Source organism: Crocuta crocuta, unplaced genomic scaffold (genome assembly GCF_008692635.1).
Source record: "Crocuta crocuta isolate KB4526 unplaced genomic scaffold, BGI_CrCroc_1.0 scaffold138, whole genome shotgun sequence".
In the NCBI taxonomy this organism is placed as follows: Eukaryota; Metazoa; Chordata; class Mammalia; order Carnivora; family Hyaenidae; genus Crocuta; species Crocuta crocuta.
The window spans coordinates 4,647,180-4,658,970 of NW_027532585.1; the positions used below are offsets into that span (position 1 = coordinate 4,647,180).

Below are 11,791 nucleotides of genomic sequence, written 5' to 3' on the forward strand. Positions count from 1 at the left end.
CCCCTTCGGCTATGGTTCTTACCCGCACATGAGTCATGCTTCATCTGAAATGGCCCAGCACCTCTGTGCCATTGGCTTTGTGACCATCCGTGAATGAAACCTTCAGGTTTCCTGAGTGGTATTCTTTGTTTTGCAAAAAGCTTTCACTTTTGCTGTATTATTCCCATTAGACAGATGAGGACACGGAGGCTTGCCAGCTTTCGAAAGTCTATGATGAAGTGGGAACCAAATCATAAACTGCAGAATTGATCGTCCTAAAATCAAACTATGGATCTTATATAGACCATGGAAGAGATAATGCTAATCCAAGGCACTTCGTATTGATCACGTGCCTGAACGTGCAGGATCTTTGGACAACCACCTGGATTCCAGAACTTGCATGGCCAGGTGCTGCCACCGGGAGGCTGACGCTCAAAATAAAATGTTGCGTCCAACTTCACATCTATGGTGGGTGCCTTTGTTTTTGTCGCCCAGCCCCCAGTCTGCTTTCTCCTGATACCTCAGTTTTCCTAAGAGAAACCACTCGGCATGGGGTTCTCAGAAATCCATCAAGAATGGACATGTAATTCACACTCAACCATCGGAGCATTGCCTTCTCCTGTCCACAGTGATTGTGGCACGAGTGCATGGTCCAGTCAGGAGCACGGAGACTCCCACTGTGATCATGAAGAGGGAAGCCCTCTTTCACAACACTTAAATCTGGAAGGATGAAGCCGCAGTGTCTGGCAGCCATCTTGTCACCACGAGGAACCAGGGGACAGAGTGTGGCTCGCAGATGATATCATTGGTCTCTGGATATGATACCGATTGCTGAAATCAGTATTCAGTATTCATATGGAATGTTTTGGCATGTGATCCCATAAAGGCCTTCATTTCTTGGGCCACCTTGAGTTGGCTCAAAATGTCCTGCCCAATGTAATGTCTCTTCCACCACAAAGACTAATCATTCCATTTCCATTAAAACATTCACTCCATTTCTAGGCAGTGGACATAATCTTGGTCTGTGTCCCTCTTGCCAAGCCGCATGGAAGTTCATAGAAGCTTCAGGTGATTCATCCTCCGGTCAGATAAATTCATTCATGGAATGAGGGTAAATTATAACGCCCGGAAGAAAGCAGCCAGGCATCTTGTTCGATACCGAGTGTGTCTTTTTTAACTTATTTGTATAAAGGCATATCGTACTTTCCACCCAGCAAGGCCTTTCGTGGCTTCCGGTTTGCATTCGGGACCCGTTTCCTCCTCTGCAACATGGAAGAGATGGACCAAGCCATCTCCCAAAACCCTCTACAATTCTAACATCCTGTTTTACATTCATAAAGAAACTAAAGAAAAATGGCCTCATCCAAGAAGCAGGGCCTGTGATCCGGGGACTTTGGCATTTGGGAAAAGTCGGAGGTTTCAGAAAAATGTCATTGATGGAGAGGTGCTTGCACACTCTCCATTTACGGTAACCTGTGACCCTAAAAATGTCTCCATTTGCAAGAAAATACGGAGGAATAAGTGAGAACAAGCAGCGACGTGGGACTGTGTGGGGCATTTTCTTCTTTGTCCAAGGCCTCCGAGCTGTAAGCAAGCGTCTTCCAAATAGCAGCAGAGGCGGACCCTTTTCAGGAAAAACTTCTACTTATACCACGGTTCTGGGGGAAATTGCGTCTGGAGAGCTAAGAAGCTTGGCCGTGAGTAATTTGTTTTTTAAATAGCTCCGTTAGTTGGTCCGCATTGTGTTTTTCATTCCACCAGAGCCGAAGGTGGTGTTTCTTTTGTTTATAGTATTAGTGTTATATTATTGGTGATCTCATTGTTCTTGTTTGTGACATGTTTACCTCGGTAGGACAGTTATTGTAGGAGGCAAGTTGGGGGCCAATCTACCCACCAAACCTGCAGAACTAAAGAAAAGGACGCCAATCTGTACTGCAGGGTGCATATTACTCTTCTCTTGGATTGTTAAAGTCTAATTATAGGCTGTTGATCCCGGTTAGAACCATTTATAAGCCTAAACACTATTCTGCAGTGTCTTGGCAATAGGTGTGTTTCGTTGTTATTGTTGTGTAAAACATAACATTTGCACATTTGGGGGACCAGTACAGGTTAGTGTTCCCTGGGAAAGGCCGATGGAAAATAGGCCAAATGACTCACAACGGAGGGGGTGAAAGCGATAGACCTTGAGGCTTATTCATGAGGAATTTCTGAAACCCCAAGACTAGAGAGCTCTTCTTTCGGATGTCAGCTCAAATGCCTCTTCTTCTGGGAAGCTCGCCCTGACTACCCATCCCAAATTCTTGGGACAGCAGATCCCCCTACCCCCACTTTCCAGCCTGTGTCATATGTCACACACGACTGTGAGGATTATTTGACTATCTCTTTCCACTAGATGGAAGGCTGCCTAGCATGAGGCTCAGCACATGGCGGGCATTTAATAAATGTGTAATGTGTGTGCCGCATTACTTGAGAATATTCAATCGTGCTACGGAAGATAAGACAAGCAAACAGGACAGATAAATCTCATGAGAAGTGTGAGGTAGATTAAGAAATATAAGCCAAAGTCACAAGAGGTGCTCAGTATTGAGGATGAGTAACAAGTAGCTTGTGGGACAGGCAGAATCCACACGGATGGTGAGAAGATCAGTAACCCACAAGATATGTTAAAGACGGTTGGGATGAATAGAACATATGGTAGAAAAACTGGAGTGCTAAGTGTGGATAGGAACAGATAAAGGGGCTGAGTTATAAGACATGGTCATGCTACCTCAGGGCTGGCAGCCAAGTCATCCCCTAAATCAGGCACCCATTGGGGACATCCATTATGGTGCTGAGTGTGTTCTGCCTAAGAAGCACAGCTAAAACCATAGCTGTTAATGGATGAGCTCCTGCTGGGGCCAGAGAGACTTGGCAATGCAGCCCTCAAGTAGTGATAGTGTGGGTCATTGCCTCCGGCGCCTTCTGCCTATTGGGTTGTGTTACTCTCAACTCCGGTGCTTATAATCACAAGATTAAGGGGGAAGGTTAATATGGAAAAAGAGAAAGAGAGAGAGACACGTGAACTTTGTATATTATGTAACCCAGGATTCAGGAGTAGGGCTCCCACCAACTAACACCTCATCATATTTGTGCTAACCTTTGCCATCTCTTTCCTCGTCCTTCTTGCCGTGTCTTCTCAATGTAGCCTCACATCTTGGTCTATGAGCCTTTCTATTCTGTCACCTCCAGGATAGCTTGCAGGGTGGTGATTTGAGAAGCTAAATTTCCTTTACGACGTGCTGAAACAGTACACTGTGAATTACCTGCTATGACTGCTAATTAGAGCAAGGGATCAAAGTGAACTAGGTTTTGAATTTATTAAAAAAAAAATTTCATAGTCATTCAACAATCATCCACTGCGTTAAGTGCTGAGGATACAGAAGTAAGAAAATAACCAGGACCCCTGCACTCATGGAGCTTAGAGGAGAGAAATGCAATCTGATGATCACGTGAATCACTGTAGTTTGTTGGGGTTTTTTTTTTAAATGTTTTTATTTATTTCTGAGAAAGAGAGAAAGACGCATCGTGAGCAGGGGAGGGTCAGAGAGAGAGGGAGACACAGACTCTGAAGCAGGCTCCAGGCTCTGAGCTGGCAGTCAGCACAGAGCCCGACGCGGGGCTCGAACCCACGAAATGTGAGATCATAACCTGAGCCAAAGTCGGACGCTTAACCAACTGAGCCTCCCAGGCGCCCCAAATCACTGTAGTTTTACAGTGATTAAGTCCCTGTGAAGAGAAGTCCTCTGAGAGCATATGGCAGGGGGATTTGACCCATTCAGAGAGGGTGGGAGTTAATGAAGCAAAGGGAAAAGCGTAAATGTCCCGGCAGAAGAACTAACCTGTGTAAGGTCACATGATGGGGTAATCAAGTCCACTCTTAGCAGGTCGCACTGACCCCAGTGCCTGGCACCATGCTGAGGTGGAGAATACGGAGGGGACAGGCCAACACTACCCCCAAATCAAGTTCAAGAAAACTGTTAGGCCTGGAAAGGTCCTTGGAGAACCTTGGCGTCCTAACCCCCAGTGCCTTGTGAGCTTACTTAACTCTCACTGATAACTAGCTTCCGCCACATCTAATGCTCTTTGTGAGCTCAGCCCTCCCAGGACTACAAGCTGACCTCAGACTAACATCTCTGGCTACAGTCTCATCCTCCAGCTTATTTGAAAACTTCTGATGCTCCAATTCATACCCACTTGTCAAACCTTCATCAGCTAAAATCCCACTAACTCCAGTTTTCAGAAGAAATAATCAAGGTACCATTCCCTGGTCTATGCTAACTTCTTTATCTTTCCTACAGCACGGCAGGTAAACACCATTGTACTCGGAGAGAAAACTGACACTCAGAGAGAAGCTAAGCCCAAAGCACTCAGAGGTTAAGTGACAAAGTCAAGACTCAAATCCAGGTCATTCTGACCCTAGAGCTGAAACAGTCATGAAAATGAGGAAGCTCTAACCAATAATGAAGTTCCAGCCACTGGAGTTTCCATGTTTAGAAATGTGCATGAATGTGCATTTCCTGGGAGTATCTTGGTATTGTCTTTGTGTTGATGACATCGCAGTTTGGGAAATAGGTGGTCTTTTGACAATACATGCTGGAAATGTTTGCAGACTAAATACTATGAGATCTATGTTATGCTTCCAAATAACCTCCCTGAATGTGAGACAGGGGCAGGTTAGAGTCTGCTGGGAGAGAGGAGGAAACAGATTGGCCAACAGTTGATTACTTGCACATTTGGGAATAACATGGGGGATCCTTATGAAACTGTGTCTTCTTTTGTGTACTTTTGAAATTTCCCAGAAAATGTTTTACAAAACAAGTAAGCTTGGGGTATGCTCCAGCGCCTATTCCTCATCTCCACATCCCACAGGATGTCGCAGTTATAGTTTTCTATAGAATCAGAAGCAGTATGAAGCTGGTTCAAGAATCTGAATAACCAGGGGCACCTGGGTGGCTCAGTCCCTTAAGCAACGACATTTGGTTTCCGCTCAGGTCCTGAGCTCATGGTTGGTGAATTCAAGCCCCGCATGGGTCTCTACAGTGTGGAGCCTGCTTGGAATTCTCTCTCTCTCCCTCTCTCTCTCTCAAAATAAATAAGAATAAACTTTTAAAGGGGCGCCTGGGTGGCTTAGTCGGTTAAGCGTCTGACTTTCGCTTAGGTCATGATCTCGCGGTTCGTGGGTTCGAGCCCCGCATCGGGCTCTGTGCTGACTGCCAGCTCAGAGCCTGAAGCCTGTTTCAGAGTCTGTGTCTCCCTCTCTCTCTGACCCTCTCCTGCTCATGCTGTCTCTCTCTCTCTCTCCTAGAAATAAATAAAAATATTTTTAAAAAAAGAATAAACTTTTAAAAATGTTCCAATTGTATTAAAAAATCTGAATCACTAAAGATATAATCGAGCCCCACTACCCAACTAGCTGGCAAAATAAATAAATAAAGGCACCCAGTACATTTTACAGACACCTGGACAGAAGCCGCCGCCTGCAGAGCAGCAGTCAGAACGAAGAGCAGGCCAGGTAAGAATAGCTCAATTCGGACTCCAGCTCCCTGACTTGCTAACCCTGCAGCTAGTTAACCTCTCTTGGGCCCTCAGTCTCCATCTGTAAAAACAGGTGAGGAGGAGGGCATGGTAGCAATGACCCCACCAAGCTGTTTGGGAGAATCAGTGCTGGTCTCCCTCCCACCACCCCTCGCTGTGTTTCTGAAGCGCCCTTGACTCCTTGGCCTCTGGATTCTGGTTCTCCCTCCATTGCGTCTGCCTAGCGGGTTCTCGAGGGAGAGAAATGGGCACAGGGCAATGGGGGACAGGTGTGTGACAGCTGAGGAGGTTGAGGCACAGCTGCTTTTTTTGTTCTTAAGATACCTGCAGAGGGCAGGGACACCGTGTGGCTGGCGTCTAAAAACAAAAAAACAAACAAAAATGATTTAAAAAAAAAAAATCCGATGTGTACAGTTCCCTTTCTCCTCTGAACTTGGGTGGGACTTTCTGACATTGGTGGTCTCTAATCAGGGACGACTGGGCCTGCTGCTGGGAAACGTGGTGGCTTTGACCCAGTCCTGGGGAGCCTCGAGGTCTCCAGGGCTGTTTCTGGGGACCAGGCTGACCACCTCCGCCGGGAGGGCGCCCGGGTGTGCGCGGGCCGTGGGCAGGCCAGGCCCAGAGCCCCTCCGACCAGGAGTGCACTCTGCTTCCTGCCACCAGAGGGCGCGCAGCCCAGAGGGGCCAGTGGGCGGAGGGGGCGGCAGTGGAGGGGTGAGCTGGGGGAGGGTGCGAATCCCACCCGAATGCTCACTCACCCGAGCGCTGGGGGAACCCTCAGCTGCGCCCCAGGAGAGGGCCGGGGTGGCCTGGAGATTGGCAGTGGCTGCAGGAGACGGCTGGATGCAGGGCCTGGCACCCATTAGGCGCTCGTAAAGTATCTGCTGACCGGGGTTGCTCCGGCGCAGCTCCGGGGAGTCCAAGTGCGCTCTCTGCAGTCTCGAAGCTGACAGCCCCCTAGTGATGTGCCCCACACCGCGGGCACGAACCCGGGAGTCACACAGTAGACTGACTCCGGTCCGGGTGAGCTTCCGTTTAGGGTAGGGGAGCGAGGGGGGCCCCCCCGCGCGGCGTGGACACCACCCGGATGGGGCCCTGAGTGTCCAGGCTCCAAGTCCCTTCCTGCCTTCCCAGGACTCAGCACCTTGGCCTCAACTGCGATCTTAAATAGTTCCCACCGGACAGCTGAGCTGAGCCTCCAGGGAGGGGAGAGAGATGTCTTCCTGGGAACTTTGTTCAGGCCCCGGCCCAGCGTGCTCGAGCGGCTCAGGATGGCCAGAGACAGAAGGGGGCTCCACCGAAGAGTCTCAAGACGCTCCTGGCAGTGATTCCCGGTGGGGTGTCTCCNCAAAGTGCGGCCTGTCCAAGAGCCAAAGCTCCAAAGCTCGTGCTTTCTAGCTCACACAACTTTGCGGTTCCGAGCTTGACCTCTAAAGGAAGACACGCTTCAAATCCCTACTCTACCTCTTATCAGCTGTGTGATCTTGGGCAAGTTACTTAACCTCTCTGAGTCTGTTTCCCGCTCTATGAAATGGAGATTTAAAAACAAACATCTTCTGTCCTCGGGCGGAATGTGTGGGAGCCACTAGGCCCGGTGTTCTCATCCCCGTGGCAGCCAGACGCAATCATAAGGGAGGAAGAGTAGCTTCATAGAACCGAGAGAAGTATGCAGGTCCTCCCGCACGTACAGTCTGGGGCCTGGTCACAGAGCCCGGGAAGCAGAAGCATCCAGGGAGCAGGCTTCAAGTCCAACACTGAGCAGTATCCGCGCCTCCTTGAAACTGGAGATGGAGATGACCCGGGGCAGTTTCCTGGTGGCCACCCCCTGGGATGCTTGCTGGGGAACTTTCCTGCTGCCAAAGCTGTCAATGCTCAGCAGAGACTAACCCCATGCTGGCACCACCAGGACATTATCTCAGTTAATCCTCACAAACAGCCCTGAAAAACAAGCAAGGAAACTGATGCACAGAGAGGGGGAGTAACTCACACAGGGTCACACAGCCAAGTTGGAACCCCAATTCCATCTAATTCCAGAGCCTGTGCTCCTTCTTTTAGTGGGAGGGTCTAAACACCCACCTCTTCATCAGCTCAGCCCCCAAGCCTGCGACCAACCAGCCAGCTGGGAGTGGGAAAGGACGATGAGTCCTGGGGCCAGGGCACCCTCTGCCCACCCTGGCATCTGATGCCCAGAATGGGTTGGAAGGTGGGGGGGGCAGTCTTCCTCCTGGTGCCTTCAGGAAGTGAAGACCAGCCTGGACCAGTGGGAAAGGCAGGGCTGAGCGGTGCCGCAACCAGGTGGCACCCACGGGGACCATGCTCCTTGGTGTGGGTCACCAGGTGCCATGCCCACCTCTCCCAAATCAGGGTGTGAGGAGGGGCCAGGCCCTGCCATTCCTTCCTTCCTTCTCTGGAAAGGAAGCTGGTGTGCATTAAAGAATGAACATGCCCAATCAAAACCACACTGAGATGCCACCTCACGTGGATCAGAGTGGCTAAAATGAACAAATCAGGAAATTATAGATGCTGGCGAGGATGTGGAGAAACGGGCACCCTCCCACACTGTTGGTGGGAATGTAAACTGGTGCAGCCCCTCTGGAAAACAGTGTGGAGGTTCCTCAAAACATTAACACTAGAACTCCCCTAGGACCCAGCAATAGCACTGCTAGAAATTTACCCAAGGGACACAGGAGTGCCGATGCATAAGGGCACATGTTCCCCAATGTTCATAGCACTTTCAACAATAACCAAATCATGGAAAGAGCCTAAATGTCCATCAACTGATGAATGGATCAAGAAGATGTGGTTTATATACACAATGGAATACTACCTGGCAATGAGAAACAATGAAATCTGGCCACGTGTAGCAACATGGATGGACCTTGAGGGTGTTATGCTGAGCGAAATAAGTCAGGCAGAGAAGGACAAATGTCATATGTTTGCACGTATAGGAGGATTAGGAGGAACTTAACGGAGGACCATGGGGGGAGGAGAAGGGAAAAAATAGTTGGGGAGAGGAAGGGAGGGAGGCAAACCACGAGAGACTCTTGAATGCTGAAAACAAGCTGAGGGCTGTGGGGGTGCGGGAGAGGGGAAGGGGGGAGATGGGCATGGAGGAGGGCACTTGTTGGGATGAGCACTGGGTGTTATATGGAAACCAATTTGACAATAAACTAAAGAAAAAAAAAAAGAATGAACATACCCGACTGTGTGCGCAAGCCTTCCCGGCTTCTGCTTGCCCAGGCCTGTAGTCGAGGCCTCCCTGCCGCCCCCACATCTCTAGCCGCAGGTAGACATCACCTAGAACTTGGAGCCTGAGTTAACAAGGGGCGCTGGCCACGCTGATGGCCCGGCCGCGCAAGCGGCGCCCAGGGGTTCTTTGGAGAGGTGAGTGCCTGAGGAGGGGGTGAGCAAGGCTTTGCGCGGGGCGTGAGGGCTTTCCTGAGGCCTCCGGGACAGCTCTGGCGGGGCTGGTGGCCTGGAAGGGAGCAAAGGTTTGTCCCAAGAGCGCTGGAGAGAGACGAGCCACCGCCGAGCGGGGCAGTTTCAACGCCGGATACCAGGGGGCAGTGCTGCGCAGCGAATGCGGCCCAGGCCAGGACGCTCCCCGACACCCCTCCAGGCTGCAAAGTTGTCCCTAGAGCGCTCCGGACCCCAACAGCCCTCTGGCCCCATGACGCGCTCAAGGGGGCACGCTCCTCCGCCGTGACTGCCCGCAGCCGGACGGCTCTGCTGGGGAAAGACAGCGGCCACCTGGCTGGTGTTTGACCCCGGGCTTGGCCCTGCAAAAGTGTAAGCTGCGGCGGCGGGGTGCCCCCTCGGGGTGCCCCGTCGGGTTCTGCAGGCAGTGCGCGCAGGGGTGGGGTTACCTGGAAGACGGGGCTTGAGGAGACATCCTCCGCCCGCCAAAATGCAGACGCGCCTTTGAAAGAGAAGGGACGTCCCGAGGTGGGCCGTCTGCGTTCGTAGCCCTGCGGATTTACTTGGAAACCCGTCGGAGGAGAGGTGGGCGGTCAGGCGGGGGCCCATCCTCCGCCAGGTTNGGGCCCACCCCTTGGAATCAGTGGTGTGTTAGACAAACGCCTTTCCTTCTAGCCTAGAGGAGGTCGTGTCTGGCTTTAAAAACAGTGGGCAGAACGGTGACACGCTCCGAGCTTTTCCCCCCGCGGGGCCATGAACTCCAACGCCTGTCGCAACTCGTTGGAAGAGGTCAAGCCCTCCAGGCTCCAAGCACAGGGAGCTTGGTGAAATTTAAACGGGACATGATTCTCTTTGGGTACGGCCTGCTTTTATTAGAATTTTTGGTTTTGTTTTTCTCTTCTTGTTTCTAATAGCCGCTCTGCAAAAAAAATAAAATAAAATAAGGCAGCTGCACGTCAGTGTTTGAATGCTAGAAACTGTTCTTTGAAGAATTCACACCTTAAAATTGCTTTCTGTGAGCCCAGAGGAAGAACTTATAAACCACCGTTATGTAATTTGAAACCATCAATAGTCCCTCTTTAAAGCTGTCTTTATTGTGGGAAGTCAAGGTAATGATTTTGTCGCTAATTTCATCCCAATGTACTGCGTCGCTTTTATAGCCTTTCAAAGGTAAGTGAAAGGCATCAATCTGGGACCCTTTTTGTGGCCGATTAACAGTTTAAACTGGTTTCCTAACCCTGTCACAACTATTGGGCCGATAAACAGGATTTCTGGGGAGGCATTAGCAAGTCTGTAAATAGATCATTTTTTTAAAAAAAACTCGGGCAATTTTGCGCTCCTCTGGCAAAAATAAAACATAGGTTCACAGGGTGGTGTGTGTGTGTGTGTGTGTGTGTGTGTGTGTGTGTTTCCCACCTCCAAGAAGAGGTAGTTACCTAGGACTTCTCAAGAGCTGTTTGTGTCCTGGTTATTATGATGATGATGATTATTGTCATAATCTTAGGAGAAAGTGAGCAAGCTGAGGACACAGGGATGGAAATCAATGGCTTTTAGGCACTGCATGGACTCTACCTTATGGTTGGAAATGTCCTCCCTTTAATCATTGGCAAGGCTGGCTGTCGCTGCAAATCTTTTCTGACATAGCACCATCCAAACAGAACAATCCAATTTTTTTTGCAAGGGTTCTACGGAAGAAGATCCTTTATGTAGACACTGGTAACACAGCTAGGAGAGAAAGGAGGGACATGAAAGCAAACTAGACACGAGCCTAGGGTGGCCAGAACATCATCTTTTACCTGCCTCTGAACCACTGAAAAAGTTACTAATTTTTAAATTGAAGCAAAAAGGCAAACTGGATGCTTTGAGATCTTTTAGGTTGTTTTTTCTTTTTAATTAAATTTAGGCCCAGTCCTACTAGAAGTTGTTTTTAAATGTCGCTGATTTTCTCTGATGCAACCCTGACCTCTAACTCCCGGCCCCGGTCTGGACTGCCCTGGGGACTGCGCCCTTCCCCGGGGTCACCTGAGAGTTACCTTCACGTGCAGCCGCGGCCACTTTCTCCAAAGGGAGGGCGCAGCTATCCCCGTGCAAAGCCAGGGGGGAATTATAAGTAGGCGTGAAACTGTCAAGAGGCCCAGCCTGGCGCCCACCCCCACAAGGCACCGGGGAAGGCGACGTCCCCGGGCCCGGAGCGCCACCGAGATAGTGCTCTGCAGCCGTGGGCGGGAAAGCGTTGGCTGTTTTGTCTTCCCAGCCCCCTCCCGCGCGGGGTTCTGGGGTAAAGGGCCCGGGCCCGGGAGGAAAGGGCGAGAAGGCGCTTCTGGGCTCGCTGGCGTTGCAGCCTCTTCGGAGCCCTCGCCTCGCCCCTATTCCTCGCGGCCCGAGGCGGGGCCGGACGCGAAGGTGAGGTGTCCGGGCGGGCGGGGACCCCAGCCCCAGGTGGGGCCCCTGCACTCAGAGCCGTCGGCGCGCGGGCCGCCTCCCTCCCGGGCCCCACGTGCAGGGGGGCGCCTGGACCCCGAGAACGCGGCGACTCCGGGCAGGGGGCGCCTCCCCAGCCCCAAGGGAAGGACTGCCGCGACGGAGGNGGCCCTGCCCGGGTCCCCGAGGCTCTGGTGGCCCTGTCTCCTCCCCTCCTGCAAACGCCACCTCCAGTAAAAGGCGCTCACCCTACCCAGCTTGGCGAGCCCCCAGGCCGGCCCGGAGCCCCCCCAGCCGCCGCTCAGGGTCGCAGCCTGCGGATCCCCGGCCGAGAGAGGCGGGCGGAGAGAGCGCAGCGTCCCGCGGGTCGTGCCTTCCCCAGGCGACCGCACCGGCGCGG

At 51.5% G+C, this 11,791-nt stretch overlaps 1 long non-coding RNA gene across 5 annotated transcripts in view; it reads left to right on the forward strand.

Annotated features, from left to right (window-relative positions):
- Positions 1-11,220: 11,220 nt before the first annotated feature.
- The window catches only part of LOC144244295 (uncharacterized), a 17,600-nt gene continuing 17,029 nt past the window's right edge, over positions 11,221-11,791 (forward strand). The window contains exon 1 of one of the 5 annotated variants that reach the window (XR_013338900.1): positions 11,221-11,373. This is a non-coding gene — a long non-coding RNA (uncharacterized LOC144244295). The remainder of the gene's footprint in view (positions 11,374-11,791) is intronic. The other 4 variants (XR_013338898.1, XR_013338902.1, XR_013338901.1 and 1 more) reach the window with 4 other exon arrangements.